The 18,387-nt window shown below is 48.0% G+C and overlaps 1 long non-coding RNA gene across 2 annotated transcripts; it reads right to left on the bottom strand.

Moving 5' to 3' along the window:
- Positions 1-893: 893 nt before the first annotated feature.
- LOC308480270 lies at positions 894-18,387 on the bottom strand. Of its 2 annotated transcripts, none has more exons than XR_013987979.1 (4): positions 17,999-18,387; positions 16,797-16,927; positions 1,414-3,121; positions 894-1,101 (listed from the first exon to the last, which is right to left on the bottom strand). It is a non-coding gene; the product is annotated as an uncharacterized lncRNA (long non-coding RNA). The 2 variants fall into 2 exon arrangements; XR_013987980.1 differs by having other exon boundaries at positions 18,069-18,387.

Raw genomic sequence — 18,387 nt, 5'->3', positions numbered from 1 at the left:
AAGCAAACCATAGCTCAGTGTTTTGCAGGCAGAAGACCCCAGGCATCTCCAGTTTACGGGTCTCAAAAGTACAGTGGAACCTCGGTTTATGAACAGCCCTGTTTACGAACTATTTGGTTTACGAACTCCGCAAAACCGGTAGTAGTGTCCTGGTTTGTGAACTTTACCTCAGTCTAAGAACAGAAGCTGAACAGAGGAAGGGCATCGGCCGCAGGAGGCCTCATTAGGGAAAGCGTGCCTCGGTTTGAGAACGGTTTTAGTTTAAGAAGGGACTTCTGGAACAGATTAAGTTCGTAAACCAAGATACCACTGTAGCAGGTACTGGGGAATGGCCTGAGTAAGTATATGCCAGCTTCTGACATTCCTGTGGATATAACGTTTTGGAAATAAACAGCTTCGGTCCTGTATACCTGAAGAAGTGTCTCCAGCCCCATCGTTCAGCCCGGACACTGAGGTCCAGCGCCGAGGGCCTTCTGGCAGTTCCCTCACTGTGAGAAGTGAGGTTGCACCACTTGGTGGTGGTGCCCGCCCTGTGGAATGCCCTCCCATCAGATGTCAAGGAAATAAACAACTACATGACTTTTAGAAAATGTCTGAAGGCAGCCCTATTTAGGGAAGTTTTTAATGTTTGATGTTTTATTGTGTTTTTAATATTCTGTTGGAAGCCGCCCAGGGAGGCTGAGGAGGCCTGGCCAGATGGGCGGAGTATAAATAATAAATATTATTATTATTATTATTATTATTATTATTATTAATCTTCCAGCAGCTACTCAAGAGCTTGCCTTTCGGCACACCCCTGCTCCTCTCTTTGCACGGGCTGCACACCCCTTTTCGTACCGCAACACTGCCTCGACAAGCATACTCCTGAAACTGTATGTCAAACAAGCCTGGAATGAGCAATGTTGGAGGCGTTTACACCTGCCTCTCTCTTCTGAAGGTTTTAATTGCACATGGGAGATTAAGTTCTCAGGTCTTCACAGCAAACAGCTGCTATGTGACACCTCTGCTCTGTGTAAACAGCCAGAATCTCTTTTCGATGCTGCAGGGAAGAATGCCACTCCTCCCATCTAACATTCTGATTTTCTCTTATTTATTTAGCGCCTGCGAAAAGACATGGTTGTGATTACTTTGTTCTGGGGCTGTGACTCGAGATGCTTTTCTGATTGGCAGCCACAATAAAGTGCGGTTGCGTGGAATGACACGTGGCTTTATCCCAGGACAACATCCATGGGAGACTCAAGACTTTCAGACATGATACTAACTCTGCCCCTTTGTCACTGGGGTTGAAGTAAGTTTTTTGTGCCAGTCTCGACTCCCGTCTGTCCAGGGAATTTCATTTCACTTTTTACTTGTATACTGCCTTTCTAGATAACTATACACAAGGCGGTTTACAGCAGCAAAATACAGTCATACCTTGGTTGTCGAACACCCTGTAACTCAGATGTTTTGGCTCCCGAATGCCGCAAACCCGGAAGTGATTGTTCCGGTTTGTGAACGTTCTTTTGGAACCTGAACGTCTGCTTCTGTGGCTTCTGATTGGCTGCAGGAGCTTCCAATGGAATATAATAGTACACAGTAAAATTTTGTGTTGGAAAATAATAAACAGAAATTCATTCTTAATGATTACAATAATGGTAAGGGGAAGAGCACCATCTTGACCTTCACTTCAGCTAGCAAAATGTCTTCAGCCAGCCCTGCTGTTCATAGAACTATAGACCGATCCTCAGTTTGTTTAATCTCTTCATGGCTTCCCCCAGAGAATTCTGGGAACTGATCTTTGTAAAGGGTGCTGGGAGTTGTTAGACCAATACACAGCACTACAATTTCTAGAGTGGTTTATCCATCAGTCCCCCTTCAAAGAGAACTGCAAGAGGGCTCCTAACAACTCTTAACAACTTTTGCAAACTACAATTCCCAAGATTCTTTGGGAGATGCCATGGCTGTTTAAAGTGCTATGAAATTGCTTTAAATGTTTGAATCCACATACACACAATGTTAACCACAATCCATAGCAATCCTGTAGCTTCGTGAGTTTTTTCTCTCAAACCAGCAGTGATGCTTTCAGTTGATGGTCAAGAGGGAGAAGCCTGAATTCTTGAACCACAGAAGTATTTATCATGCCGTTCTTTCCCCCCATTACTCAGAGACCCATAAATCATTGCCACTTAACCTGTGGACAGGAAAAGATCATATTTTCCACCCTGGCCTAGAAACGAGTGTCGCCATATTGGCAGACAAATCCTTCACTTAATGTCACTCTGTCACCTCTCACCTCGTAAGTCAGATGACACAATATAGTGCAATCGGCAGTGACCATTTAGGTTGGCCAAAGTCAACCACCCCCTGCCCTATATCCAACTCGCAGCCAGATCATTAATGGCAAGATAATATTAGAATATGGATCTGAAACCCTTGGCCTACAGGAAGAGGTTGGGGTGGCTTGAAGTAAACTTTACTTTACTTACTTATTTGCCAGCCCAAATCAGCACACATCCAAACACGGAAACAAAGCAAAACTTACAGCTGCTTCGGTTGAGAATCAAGGAGATGGGAGAAAATGGGGGGGGGGGACGGGGACAGACCACTTGAAAGCTTGTCCCACGCATTTCTCCTGATGTGTGATGGCTCCCACAAGTCATACATTCTAGAGGGTGACCATGTACCCTACATTACAGAGGACAGGTATCTTTTGGAAGGGCTGCCCAGTCTTAAGTCCAATTTTAAAATGAAGAACCCTACGAAAGGAGAGCAAGAGAGGCCTCAAAGTTGCCCATCAATGGTTATACCTGCAGCTGGACAACAGACCGAGCAGTTAGGTGCCCAAAGGTCACCTGGACACACTCTTCCCTACTATGGCGAAATGCACTGTGTTTCTACTTAAATTACGACAATTATTTCTAAATCAGAAAAGGGAAATGATATGCAAATCCTGCCCCCTCTTTTCGGTAATGCATTTCTTCTTCCTTTTGGCGATATGCAAGTGCCGATCAAAGGGAAACCAGGCTTTCCGATTGTCACTATTTCGGGGTGGGATCCAAATTGCGTACCACCAAATTCAGGTTGGGCAATAATAGCTGATTTGAGAAGTCTTGCGCAACAAACCCTCAAAGATCAGGCTTTTCTCAAGAAGGAAAGCGACAGGAAAACGTGAGATAACTCTTGCTTTGGTGCAACATCGTCTAACTGAAGCCTTATTTACCTAGGGATCCATCAGCCACGCCATCCCCGGACCTTGGAGGGAACAAAAGTACCAGGAAAGCAAAATCTTCTTTGGAGAAAAAGTTTATTGAAATCTGTGCACAGAGACAATATCTGTACAGAGAGACAACCAGCTGGATAGCTCCTGAAAATATACTGGCTGTAAAGCAAGACACTTCAGCAAACTTTCTTATACTCTCTGAGCACTCTTCCCCCCTCCCATACCTTCTCAAATTATTCCCTTACATGGCACATCTATATTGCTTGCTAAACACATTTTATTGCTTGCTAAACATTCCTGTCTTTCTATTTTGCTTGCTAAACACATTCCTCCCCTTTCCTTCGTACACGTGTCTTTTCTCATCTTTGCATTAGTAAGCATAAGACAGGAAAAGGGGCCTCTTTAGCAGGCCTGGTTAAATCTGCACTTTTGACCCGCCAGCCAAATTTAGTAGGTCTGGTTAGTTATTGCTAACAGCAGCGGTTTCTTGCTAGCTGGCTAGGCAGGAAACGAACTTTTGACCTGTCAGCCAAATTTTGCAAGCAGTCACTGGCGGTGTGCTAACTGTCTGGCCAAAATTTGCAGAAGTAAGATTAGCACAGGATTAGCACAGGAATTTACTGCAGATAGTATTTGAGAGCAACCTTTCTTAGGTACAGAGTTCTAAGCACAGAAAATATTGAGAGAAACCTTTTCCCATCTCCCTTTACTCCCTCCTCTTCTTTTGAACAATCTATTACTTAGATTCGTTCTGGGGTAGGGGTCTATATTCTCTCATTACAGCAATCAAGCGAGGTCCCATCATGCGAGACATCATCTCTCCCATCATATTCTGCAAGCATTGCATCAAGCAGGGAATACAAAAGCAAAAAAGCAATAGAAGCATTATTGGGCCTATCACCATACTAACCCTGTTGGGTGGATTGAACTCTCGTGCTGCCTCCCTACTGACCAGAGCATATGGAAGCTGAAATCTTGGGGTGGCAATTCTTACTGGCACTTGTTTAGCAATTTCAATGCACACCTGGTTAAGGCTCCCACCCCTGCAATACTTGCATTAAGATAGGTTCCGTCCCATCTAACGCCTGGATTAAGATTAGAACCTGGTCCATCAGATGAGGTTGGTATAGTAACCTCATCAAACCCCTGTTTCCAGTAGTCAATGAGCACGCCATCTCTTACCACCGGCAAGACGAACCAGTCGTAGCAGAGGCCAGCAGGCCAGTAAGGGCGGTATGGCTCGGTAGGGTCAGGGCTGTGGGGCATAGAGCAAATCAATACAGAATATAACAGAAAAAAAGGAAAAGAGAAAGTCCTTATGAAAGTATTAAATGTCCTGGTGGACTTCCTGGATCAGTCCCGGCACGGGTTTTCACGTTGGGGACGCTGCCCGCGGGCGTCCCTCCCATCCATTTCTTCAGCTGTGCGTTGAGATATCAGCTTCCGGTGTGATATCAGCAGAGCGGTCATCAGCGGAGGGTCTGGAGATGGTCAGCCGAAGGGGTTAATCAGGATTTAACTGCACAGTTCAATCTATAGTGGTCACTCTGGTGTGGTGGACCCAAGGGGTGATGCCGGCGAGTTTCACGGCGGTGGGTGTGGAGAGCAGGACGGTATAAGGTTCCAGCACGGTTGTAGCTGCGTCCGTGCCCAATCGTTTACCCACACTTCATCACCTGGCTCGAACTGATGCAGCCAACACACAGGGGTTGCGAGCCTGGGTCCACCTGTCGAGACAAAAGAAAACTCGGAAGAATATCTGGACTTAATTATTCAATTGCATATCCTGACCAGCATGTGGGGACAACATTCTGACATATGGGACCGGTCTCCCAAGCACAATTTCAAAGGGTGACAGGTGGGTTCGCTTTTGACGGGAGACTGCGGACCCTGAGTAATGCCAAGGGCAACATGGTCACCCAATTAGACCCGGTTTCCTGTGTCAGCTTGGACAGCTGATTCTTTAGAGTCCTGTTCATTCTCTCTACCTTTCCAGAACTCTGGGGTCTATAAGCAGTATGCAGCTTCCAGTTGATCTGGCGCGCTTTTGCCAGTCCCTGTAGGACTGCATGAACAAATGCTGGTCCATTGTCAGATCCTATGGACCTTGGCAATCCATAGCGAGGGATGATTTCCCTAAGCAGGCACCTGGTTACTTCAAATGCCTTTTCAGTCTTTGTTGGCCATGCTTCGGCCCATCCGGTGTAGGTGCACACTGCCACCAGCAGGTAGCGGTGTAGTCCACAACGGGGTAATTCAGTAAAGTCCACAACAAGATCTTCCATAGGTGCAGTTCCACTGTGCTGAACTCCTGGGGGAGCTAGTGGTCCGGTTCTGGGGTTATTCTTCTGACACAGCAGGCATTTCCTGGAAATCTGGGCTGCCAGTTGGTAGAGGTGGGCTATATAGAAGCATTTCTCCAGCTGCTTGGTTGTAGCATCTGGTCCTATGTGGGTTGAATCATGGTATCTCTGAGTAACCTGCCGAGAAAGGGACTCTGGAATCCATATCCTGTCATCAGGGGTAAGGTACCATCCTTCTTTGGACAATGTCAGCTCCTGAGCGTCTGCAGTGTCCCTTTCCTGCTTCGTATAAGCTGGCTTGTCAGTGGTGCTTAAAATTTCTTCTGGGACCAGTGCTCCAATAACCGAGGCGGGGGCCAGTTCTTGGGCTGCTTCCTTGGCCACTCTGTCTGCCAATCGGTTTCCTCTGGCCACTTCTCCTGGTCCAGTCTTGTGTCCATAACAATGGATAACTGCCACTGCCTCGGGCTCCCATACAGCATCCAGAAGGTTCAGCAAGGCTTGTGGGTGGGCCACCTGGCTTCCTCTGGAGGTAAGCAAACCTCTTTCTTTCCATAAGGCTCCATGGGCATGTAAAGTCAGGAATGCATACTTAGAATCTGTCCCTTTGCCAGGCTCAGGGCTCTGGTAAGCGCAGTTAGCTCTGCCAGCTGGGCCGATGTTCCAGGCGGGAGTGACTTTGCTTCGATCACCTGGTCTTCCAGGGCTACCACTGCATAACCTGCCTTCCGGTGTCCAGCCTCAATGAAGCTGCTTCCATCCATAAATCATGATGGCCACTGGGGGTCTGCTTCATCTTTAAGGTCAGGCCTGCTAGAATACACCTCATCCATTACTTCAATGCAGTCATGCGTGGGCTCCTCACCTACTCCTACCGGTAATAGGGCAGCTGGGTTGAGGGTTGTGGTGACTTGGAATTTCTAACGCGGATGTAGTAGCATCTGACATTTCCTCATTTTAGCCTGGGAGAGGAAATAGGTGCCTTTCGGCAGATGGCACGCTGACTCTTTCCTAAGCGGCCTCGCCCTCCTCTTCTTCTTCTAACGGTGGACCTCCCGTCTTCAGGGCCATCAACTTCTTTGCCTGGTACTTCTCCTTTTTTCTTCTGGGCCTCTTCCTCTCTCTGATTATAAGTGGTTTGGGCTATTTTCTAACATCCATTTCAGGGTGTGGCCCATCTGGATTTTTCGGCAAATATCGGGCGCTGCTTGGGCTACAAAGGCAGTTTTTATGATAGGGGCATGGATATACTGGCGGTAGGCTTCCTTCAGCTTCTTTAAGTAGGCTCCAGGGGCCTCCTCTGTTCCTTGCACTATTTCTCTGGCCTCCACAAAGTTGGTGAGTTTTCTGGCTGCCCTCCTCATGCCACTTAAGACATTCTGGCGATAAGTGGTGAGGGTATTTTGCCCTTCAATGGTCTGATAATCCCAATTCAGTGTAGTTTCAGGATATCCTGTTGCAACAGCTTGATCTCCTGCCCCCTGCGCTCTCATGTGTGCTCGGGCTTCAGCATGAATTCGCCTATCCTCCTCCTCTGTAGCTAGCAGGGCATCCATCAAATATTGCACATCATAAAAAGTGGGGTTGTATGTTTTAAAAAAAATTCCCTCAAACAGCTTAATGATTTTTGGCAGGGTTTTCTTCAAATGAAGGGTTTTGGTTCTTCCAATTACAAACATCTGCACTAGAGAAGGGGACATGTTGAACTGTATAAGTTCTATTGGGCACCACCCCGTTAGGTCCCGCGGGGGCCGGAGGGTCATACACTCTATGGAGAGGCATCACTCTGGCCGCGCCCTCCTCCTGTGTTTCATGTGCCCTATGGAGGGTCACTCTTTTCACTGCCTTCCCCACTCTTTCTGCCACTTTCTTCTCTGTTCCCCTACACATCCCGCTGTTTTTAACATATGGGGACTGACGTCCACTTCTCCTGCATAAGGTTCCACATACTTTCTCAAACGTTCTGCCTGTTCTTATTATCACCTATCAACTTAACTAATCTTTTTACAAATTCCTCATCCTCACCATCCTCTTCTCGTTCCTCCCTTTCTCCATCCTCGCCCAGGTCTACCAATGCATTGTCCACGGGATTGGGGGCTGGGCCATCTGTTCCCTGTGGCGGGGGTGGTGCCAGGGCTGTTGCCGGGGCATGAGGTGGTGGGGCATCAAAACTTTTATCTTCTTCCCTCTCTGAATCCTGGAGGACTGGGGGGTTGTCCTCCTGTCTTCCTGACTGAGCAGATACGGCTGCCTGAGACTTTTTGGCAGCATGACTTCAGCCAGGAGGGGGGGGGGGTTCTGTTCCACATTGGTCTTCCATGTGGAAATGTAGGGGATTTGATCAGGGTGGACATTCAAAATGTTCTGATATAATGGATTAATGAGTTGCAAATCAAGGGTCCTGATGGACGGCCAATTTGTTATTTTGGGGTGGGCCAATCTAATTTACACAATGTCCTCATCCTCCCCTCTCATCAGCTTGAATCCCCAAAAGCATTTCAAAGGGGTACTTTTACTTTGGCCAGAACCCATTTCTTCCAGATACTTCACACACAACAGACCTACAATTGCTCGGCCAAGGGGACACTAAGCCCTGGCCCACACTTGACAATTCAGCCACTAGAGTATCTTGACATGCAACATACAACATACAAAACACACCAATATAATTTCAACATGTAACACACTAAACACACCAAAATAATTTCAGCATGCAATACACAAAACACACCAAAATAATTTTCCCTCCTTCTTCTGTTCCAAATTTTTTTGCTGGTGGCACTCTACTGCACAACCAATCCCCTTATTCCTGGTGGCTGGCACTCTACTGCGCAACCAATCCCCTTATTCCTGGTGGCTGGCACTCTACTGCCCAACCAGGTGAGGCTGATCAGACCTCGCCCCCCTTTTCCTTGGGGGCCCACGCCCTTTCCCTTGGGCTTACCTTTTTTCCGCTGCGGACCTGTCCCCTCGGCGCCGTCCTCTTTGTTTTTCTCCCTCAACAAGATGTCTCCACTGCAGGACAGTGTGGCTGGCTCCCCCCACGAAACAGGTGGGGTGCGCACGGAAGCCTGCAAACGCTGCTGAGCTGTTCACCTTGGTTGAGCCTGGCCCTCAGGTCCGTATTGGGGAGAGGGCTTATCCCGGACGAGCCCCCAAAGAAATGAAGCCTTATTTACCTAGGGATCCATCAGCCACGCCATCCCCGGACCTTGGAGGGAACAAAAGTACCAGGAAAGCAAAATCTTCTTTGGAGAAAAAGTTTATTGAAATCTGTGCACAGAGACAATATCTGTACAGAGAGACAACCAGCTGGATAGCTCCTGAAAATATACTGGCTGTAAAGCAAGACACTTCAGCAAACTTTCTTATACTCTCTGAGCACTCTTCCCCCCTCCCATACCTTCTCAAATTATTCCCTTACATGGCACATCTATATTGCTTGCTAAACACATTTTATTGCTTGCTAAACATTCCTGTCTTTCTATTTTGCTTGCTAAACACATTCCTCCCCTTTCCTTCGTACACGTGTCTTTTCTCATCTTTGCATTAGTAAGCATAAGACAGGAAAAGGGGCCTCTTTAGCAGGCCTGGTTAAATCTGCACTTTTGACCCGCCAGCCAAATTTAGTAGGTCTGGTTAGTTATTGCTAACAGCAGCGGTTTCTTGCTAGCTGGCTAGGCAGGAAACGAACTTTTGACCTGTCAGCCAAATTTTGCAAGCAGTCACTGGCGGTGTGCTAACTGTCTGGCCAAAATTTGCAGAAGTAAGATTAGCACAGGATTAGCACAGGAATTTACTGCAGATAGTATTTGAGAGCAACCTTTCTTAGGTACAGAGTTCTAAGCACAGAAAATATTGAGAGAAACCTTTTCCCATCTCCCTTTATAACCTCCCTGCAAGCAATCTGTATGGATGCTTGTTAAATAGCCAACACCGTCTAATCTCCCTGCAAACAACTCGGGAAGAGTGCTCAGTAAACAGGTGGTGCAGAAGGGCCCAGAGAGAGCAGAAAAACCTAATGCGGCGGCCACAGTATCTTTAAACCTCACTCTTGCATCCTGCACCCTCCTGTTTCATTTCTGGAAATGTGGTTTGCTTTTTAAGTTCAGAGCGGCTGCATTCAAAGCAGGAATCTCCTGCAGACAGGGAGTTTTGGCATTCTGCTTTCTTCAGCCAGAGCAGCCTCTTGGCACCTGACTTCAATCAGTCATAACAAGCACTTTTTTAAAGCATCCCCTCCCAACGTGCTCTGGTTCCCTTTAATGCGCAGTGACATCATGTAACTAATTAATCCCTGATCTTTCTAGCTACTAGGCTCCTCTCAGACAAGTCAGATATGCAATTACGCAAAGCTGCATCTTGGCAGGAGAGACCCAGCTGGAGAGGGAATGTTGAGAGACACATGAGGCTGTCTAACGCGCAGACCCAACCGGCCCAGCATTCGGCAAACACAGGAGTCCTGTTCATATTTTTATTTAAAATCCCTCCCTGCAGAGGGGAAGGGTCACGGAGAAGTCCAGTTGCACCAGAAAGTGATCTGACCATGGCACTTCTTTTGTTTCACTTTTACTTAGTGTCAGATCACCCACGTCACTAGAGGTGAACACCAGGTCTAAGGAATGTCCATGACTATGAGTTGGGCCAGACTTATTCAGGGACAGCCCCATGGAGGCCATGCTTTCCACAAAGTCCCGAGCGGTCCCTTGTAAGGCCGTGTCAGCATGGATGTTAAAATCCCCTAGGACAACCAAACTAGGTGTCTCCAGGAGAACATCCACCACGACCTGAAGCAGCTCGGGCAGGGAATCCTTGGTGCAGCAGGGAGGTCGGTACACCAAAAGGAATCCTGTACTGCCCCTATTGCCCAACCTCCAGAACATGCACTCAGAGAACTGGGTCTTCCCAGCTGGACGCCTGATGCAAGCTAGTGACTTCCTAAAAATCACTGCAACCCCCCCTCCGCGCCCACATGTCCTGGTTTGCTGTGCGTAAGAGAAACCTGGTGGACAAGCAGCAGCTAAGACAGGCCCATCTGCTTCATCCAACCAAGTCTCTGTTATACATGCCAGGTCAAGTCCTCCATCCACGATCAAGTCATGGATGGCAGTGGTCTTATGAATCATTGACCTAGCATTACACAGCAACACCTTCAGGTCATGTGGGTTTCCCTTGTTGATTCCAATATCCATCCGGTCAAGACCAGACCCGGAGGCAGGGATAGTCTTCAGACAACGACTAAACCTGCCTCCTAAGTAATGACATGGTACACAAAGAAGGGCCTTTGATGATGGATGCCGAGTCTGGGCTGGTTTACATGGGGAGAGATTGACTGAACGGGCTAGGTAGGGATCGGGGACCCAGAGCCCTCACAGAGCTACACTTCCCCGAGTTTCCCGTGAAGAAGGATTGATGGTTAATCCAGTGTGAGAATTGTAGCGATGGGAGGAGAAAGGAGGTCTCCTAAGAACTCTCAGTGCCCCGAACAAACTACAGGTTCCAGGATTCTTCGTTAGGGAAGCCATGACTGTTTAAAGCAGGACCATAGTGCTTTAAAGGAATGTGCGAACGTGGCCTTGATTTTCTCACCCTGGCTACCTCACCCCGAATTTCTGAAACTGTGACAGAATCTTGACTAAACCCTGCCATTAATAATATTTTTATTGCAGCCATTCACTCTGCTGTCCACCATATTTTACTCAAGTTTACCTCATTTTGGCTGGGATCCTATATACACCAGCAGCGGGGGTCGTGCGGCCTTCCAGTTCCCCTCAGCCCCAGCCAGCATGGCCTGCGGTCGGGAAAGGTGGGAGTTATGATCCAAGGACATCTGGAAAGCCACAGGTTCCCCACGGCCGCTCTATACACTTATCTGGAGGAAAAGCTCCATCTAATTCAATGGAACTTTCTTTTGAGCAGGCATGCATATGGAGGTCACACTGTTTCTTACTTTCACCTCTTGTACAGCTAACTCAAGTCTGTATAAATATGTTTCAGATTTTAGTTCCTACTACGCAAGTTAAACCCTGTTGAAAATCAATTCATCACGTTAGGCAGGAATGAGAATATTGGTGATGCACCAGACAAACGAATCTGTTAGGTTTACTATAAAAACCTTGCAGACCAAACATGTGGGAGAGCTACTTTTGCCTGCCCCCTGCTGCTCACAGGGGGAAGTGCCACCAATCAGTGGCCCATTTTTTCCATCACTCTCCCCTGAAGATGATTAATGATGAAATGATATTTAATATAAAGCAGAGTCAGGCTATTTCTTTCCACTAAAGTTCCAAGAAGAAAATATACATTATGCAGTGTTTCTGAACTTTAAAAATATCTTTGTTATTTCTCTGGTTATTTTTACTTTTAAATGCGCAATGGCTATTAATTTCTTTGGAAAGACATCTTTAAAGCAGTTGTTGCTCAAGTGCCTGAAAGAGATCCTTCCTCGATTAGAGCTGTTATTGCTGGAAAGAACATCAGACCACATTCGAGTGCATTAACTGCTTTATGAATCAACTTGTTTCATTTAGCTGGCAGGGAGAAACATTCAGATGCAGAGAGATAAATCTTCTGAGAGAACGCGGATGTCAGAGTTATTAATTAAGACAGCAGGATCAAAGGAAGCAAACAGAGGAAGCACAGGAGTTTAAGCCTATTCTTCTCACTGACGCAAACATTATAACTTCACTGGAAACTGGCCTACCTTTCCTGCTTAAAATTCATCACTTACATCCAGCCACGTGTCATTGAAGCCGGGAAGCTAGCATTCATGCCTTTGCACACTCAAAGCTAGACTACTGCATGTGCCCCACATGGGACTGCCCTCTGTGACTGTTCCAAAGGCAGAGACTTGGCAGCCTCTCTCCTAGCATGGGTGACTTGCTCCTTCAAGGTACAATTCATGGTGCTAGCTTTAGCCTAAAAAGCCCAAAAATGCTTTGGCCCTGTGTGCGTTAGAAACTGCTGCAACCCTTATGCAGAGACGCATTTACCAGTACAGTGGTACCTCGGGTTAAGAACTTAATTCATTCTGGAGGTCTGTTCTTAACCTGAAACTGTTCTTAACCTGAAGCACCACTTTAGCTAATGGGGCCTCCTGCTGCTGCCGAGCCGCCGGAGCACAATTTCTGTTCTCATCCTGAAGCAAAGTTCTTAACCCAAGGTACTGTTTCTGGGTTAGCGGAGTCTGTAACCTGAAGCGTCTGTAAGACGAGGTACCACTGTAAAATCATAGTACAGTGTTTAAAAACAAATGAAAACCACAAGTAAGAGAGTTAAAGCACAACTTGCTTCGAAGGACTGCTGAAAAAGAAAGGTCTTTGTCAACAGAGAGGAAGCCTCAGCTCTGCAGGGAGCTCCACAAAATTGGGCCGACACTACTGCTTGTATGGCTCTTGTCGGAGACAATCTGTGCTTGTCCCCCAACCCAACAGCAGCATTTTGCACACACACCCAGAGCTTCCCTGTAGCCTTATGAGGCTTTGCCCTCGGGTGGGAAAAATATTGCGCCCGGGAAAGGAAAAATGGGAGTCAACAGACACTCAAGGAATAGTTTCGGAGAAAAAGCTTTATTTCTACCATCCATGAACTGGTAGAAGGAGCAAGTGTGATAACTCAGAAAAAGCATGCACGAGTTCACAGTCATGTGCACAGAGTATAGAATCATAGAATCATAGAATCATAGAGTTGGAAGAGACCACAAGGGCCATCGAGTCCAACCCCCTGCCAAGCAGGAAACACCATTAGAGCACTCCTGACATATGGTTGTCAAGCCTCTGCTTAAAGACCTCCAAAGAAGGAGACTCCACCACACTCCTTGGCAGCAAATTCCACTGTCGAACAGCTCTTACTGTCAGGAAGTTCTTCCTAATGTTTAGGTGGAATCTTCCTTCTTGTAGTTTGGATCCATTGCTCCGTGTCCGCTTTCTGGAGCAGCAGAAAACAACCTTTCTCCCTCCTCTATGTGACATCCTTTTATATATTTGAACATGGCTATCATATCACCCCTTAACCTCCTCTTCTCCAGGCTAAACATGCCCAGCTCCCTTAGCCGTTCCTCATAAGGCATCGTTTCCAGGCCTTTGACCATTTTGGTTGCCCTCCTCTGGACACGTTCCAGTTTGTCAGTGTCCTTCTTGAACTGTGGTGCCCAGAACTGGACACAGTACTCCAGGTGAGGTCTGACCAGAGCAGAATACAGTGGCACTATTACTTCCCTTGATCTAGATGCTGTACTCCTATTGATGCAGCCCAGAATTGCATTGGCTTTTTTAGCTGCCGCGTCCCATTCCAGTTCCCTCCCCTTTCTCCTCCCTCAGGAGTCCTGCCTTGAGTTCCCCTGAGCATGAACAGAAAGCTGTCTTGGACTATTGGACTCTTGGCACCCTTCCCAGGAAAGGGGAGTGGGAGCCAAGGCGTCGAGGAGCCCTGGTGGTTCAGCATGTCCAAGATGTTGCAACCGAATGACATAAAAGTCAGTTCTCAGGCCTGCTTTGAACAGAGTCTATTCATTAGCTTTTTGAAGCCTTCTTGTACTGATAAAAAGTAACATTTTGCCTATGTACCAGCATCTTGTGAGAATCCAAAGAAAAGCTGTAGCTGTGGATTTTTAGAAGACAAAAGGAATTTTGGACAGTTTTGAGGCCTGGTTGGGGGGGTGACTTCGGGCCTAGGTGGGGTCACCTGTCCTCACCTTCCTTCATCCCCAGCAGGCCCAAGGGTAGCTGCCCCACACAGAGCTGCAGATCACATCAATCTGATGTGCCTGGTGAGGTTAAGTCAACGCATGCTAAGCAACACGCAAGCCACAATCTTCTCTCTGGTTTTTCTATAGCCTCCCAGAATATGTGTTGTTAATACTGAGGCCTGTGTTCTCTACTCATTATTGCATAGCACCATCTACAGTCACGTCTGTGCTGCAAACAAGCCAAAGGAAGACAGACTTGTGAAGTAACGGGGCATACATACATACAAACACACACAGAGGTGTTCCAGCACCTCTCTTTTTTTATCAAACCACCAGCATATATGCATTTATTCTGGCCTATAGTTGCCTGGCAGCATCTTAAAAAGCAGAGACATCATCTTGCCAATAAAGGTCCATATAGTTAAAGCTATGGTTTTCCCAGTAGTGATGTATGGAAGGGAGAGCTGGACCATAAAGAAGGCTGATTGCCGAAGAATGGATGCTTTTGAATTATGGTGCTGAAGGAAGGTGAGGACAGGTGATGCCACCTAGGCCCGAGGTCCCCGCCCCCCCAACCAGGCCTCAAAACTGTCCAAAATTCCTTTTGTCTTCTAAAAATCCACAGCTAAAGCTTTCCTCTGCTTATTCTCACAAGATGCTGTGCATAGGCAAAATGTTACTTTTAAAGGCTAATGAATAGACTGTGTCAATGCCAAGAATACTCAGGCCTGAGAACTGAATCTTATCTCATTCTAGTTGCAACATCTTTGGACATGCTGAACCGCTTTCATTCCCCCTTTCCTGGGAAGGGTGCTGTAATAAATGTAGGGGTTGCTCGTGCGCAAGTTGGTGCCACTCCTGGCTAGGTTGCCTTGTTAAACCTTTTCTGTCTGGACAGCCCTGCACTTCGTGGCTGTTCAGTCACTAGCAGAATCCGTCAGTGGGTGTTTCTTAAACCTTTTCCAGCATAAAAGTTGTTTGACTCCAAGTCTCCTCCTACTCTCCCTGTGCGGAAGTCTTCTGCGCAGGGAGGGCGTGGGTAGCGGAGGACCCGTGCTCTCCTCGCTGATCTCCGCGAGGAGTCCTGGAGCCCCCTCGCCGATTCCCCCATCTGCCCCCCTTTATCCCTGGTGTTACGCTGATTTCCTTCCCCAGCTGGTGAGCCGCCTCTCCCCCTGCTGGGCCCTTCTCCAGCATCGCTTGAGAGCCTAGCCTCCGCCTCTGGCTCCGATGTCAGTTCCCTGACAGGTGCCAAGAGTCCAAAAGAGTCCCAAGACAGGGGAGCTTTCTGTTCATGCTCAGAGGAACGCATGGGCAGGACTCCTGGAAAAGGAGGAGAAAGGGGAGGGAACTGGAAGGGGTATATGTGCTCTGTGCAAATGACTGTGAACTCGTGCATGTTTTTGTGAACTATCACACTTGCTCCTTCTACCAGTTCATGGATGGTAGAAATAAAGTTTTTTCTCCGAAACTATTCCTTGAGTGTCGTGTTGACTCCCACTCTCTTTCCCGGGCGCAATATTTTTCCCACCCAAGGGCAAAGCCTCATAAGGCTACAGTGCTGGAGGAGACTCTTGAGAGTCCCATGGACTGCAAGAAGATCAAACCTCTCCATTCTTAAGGAAATCAGCCCCGAGTGCTCACTGGAAGGACAGATCCTGAAGCTGAGGCTCCAATACTCCGGCCACCTCTTGAGAAGAGAAGACTCCCTGGAAAAGACCCTGATGTTGGGAAAGATTGAGGGCACAAGGAGAAGGGAAAGACAGAGGATGAGATGGTTGGATAGTGTTCTCGAAGCTACCAGCATGAGTTTGACCAAACTGCAGGAGGCAGTGGAAGACAGGAGTGCCTGGCGTGCTCTGGTCCATGGGGTCACGAAGAGTCGAACACGACTAAACGACTAAACAACAACAACAACATAGTTGCCTGGCCCTAAGGAACTACAGCAGGGATCGCCGACCCAGCACTCAAGGGTGCCATGGCACCTGCAAACACCTTCCTAGGGCACCAACGAACTATGTTTGGGACTAATCAAAGAGGCAAAAATATCCCAGGAGCCATAATTCCCAGCTTTCATTTGAAAACAAAAAAGTTTCTAGCATTTCTGGAATCTTGTGAAGTGAAACATACATATACTGTATACCATTCCTCTCAAAAAACTTTTTTTTGAGAGCCAGCTCCACTCTCTCCATGCCCCTCTCCCCCCCACCCCACCCCTGTGCCCGAAAAATTCCTGCAGATGCCTATATATGTGAAAGAGGGAGATGTACACTTTTGAGAAAGTTTTGAATTTGTTATCTGTGTATGTGTGGTTTGTGAGATGCACTTGGACTGAGAAAGACAAAGAGATGTATATTCGAAGTGTGTGAGAGAGAGCACGCATGAGGGGATGCATGAATGTACGTGTCTGGTGTGGTCGCTTTGTATATTTTCCCTGGTACTGGATATTGTTCCCTGTTGTTATTAAGCTGCAACATCATCACTGTGTGTTCATGTGAGAAAGAAATGGGGGCACCTCAGCAATGATTTATTTTTTTATTTCTTATTTGTCACTCAGCCCAGCCTTCATGTGTCATGATACGAACACAGGTGTGTCGTATCCCATTACCTGCTTTTGAAGGCAGAATGGCTACTACCAGTAGATGTATTTAGAAACACAAGCAGCCCTGCTTCAGCCCTGCAGTTCTCGCCATTGCTTTCCATGGGGTGGTCTTGGCAAAATCTCTCCTGGCTTCAGACCTAGAGACAATGAACAGGAAAGGCTCTCCAGCAGCATCACCACAGACTTCATAATAATTTTCTTATTTATACCCTGCCCATCTTCCACTAAACTCAGCCTGCCAACTTCCATGGGTTTCATCACGCACGTGCACAACCCCTTTTCACCTTTTACACATCACATGCAAGCATATGCAAACACCATTTCTCCTTGGCCACATTCGAAACCTCTTGTTCACGAACAAGCGGCAGTCAACATCCATGAAGGTCACCAGTGGGGCCACATTTGCTCCCCCATTCATTTACATTCATGTCCCCAGATTGACGCGGGTGGCGCTGTGGGTAAAACCTCAGTGCCTAGGACTTGTTAATCGCATGGTCGGTGGTTCGAATCCCCACGGCGGGGTGAGCTCCCGTTGCTCGGTCCCAGCTCCTGCCCACCTAGCAGTTCAAAAGCACCCTTAAGTGCAAGTAGATAAATAGGTACCGCTTTATAGCGGGAAGGTAAGCGGCGTTTCCGTGTGCTGCGCTGGTGCTGGCTCGCCAGCTGCAGCTTCGTCACGCTGGCCACGTGACCCGGAAGTGTCTTCAGACGGCGCCGGCTCACGGCCTCTAGAGCGAGATGAGCACGCAACCCTAGAGTCGGACACGACTGGCCCGTACGGACAAGGGTATCTTTACCTTTACCTTTACCTTACCTTTACCTTTACCCCAGATTCAGTCCACAAATATCCACCAGTTCCTATTGACCAGCTTTTCTGAAGGTGAACTGGAACCCGCTTGCATATCCACAGGCACCACCTTGCTGCGGGCATTGCACAGGTGAGAGCTCCTCCAGCTTCCACCCACCAACCAACAGCTGTCCAGCTTCCATGAGGTCCACCGCTAGACTTCAGCCATCTTCCGCCCATAGCAATCCCTCTCAGCAAAGGAACTTGTCTACTTATTAGTCCACTCAAGGGACTCCACTCATCTATAGTCCAACCCGCTGCAATACAGGAATATTATTATTATTAATTGAATTTATACACCGCCCTATACCCGGAGTTCACGGGTCTCGAACTCACGACCCTCGCATTAAAGAGTCTCAACACTCTGCCGGCTGCGCCATCCACAACCTCCCCGCCGACTTCTCGTCCCACGCGTAGCCTAGCCGGCTTACCTGACGAAAATAACCGGGAACCGGAAGTTTCGCTTGCGAACCATTACGACCGCGAGCTCTTTGGCCGGCGCCGCTCCCCCTCTCTCCCTCCTTCCCCGCCTACCTCAGGAGCCCGGCGCGCGGCCGGAACTTTAGAGCGCCGCTTCCTGGAGGTGCGGGGGAAGCGTGTCCCCGTTGCACGATGCGGAAGTGAGCCGCGGCTGGCGGCGGGGTTAGAGCGGGGTTCCATCCGGGTCCGGATAGGGAAACGATGTGGGGGGCTGGAGGGGGCCGGGGCTAGGATCCTTCCCCGTTCCTGGCGGGGGGTGGGGAGAGGAAG

This window comes from Podarcis pityusensis (assembly GCF_964106645.2).
Source record: "Podarcis pityusensis genome assembly, chromosome: 6".
Classification (NCBI taxonomy): domain Eukaryota; kingdom Metazoa; phylum Chordata; class Lepidosauria; order Squamata; family Lacertidae; genus Podarcis; species Podarcis pityusensis.
The sequence above is the reverse complement of the archived record's forward strand: the minus strand, read 5'-3'. Positions and strand labels throughout refer to the sequence as shown.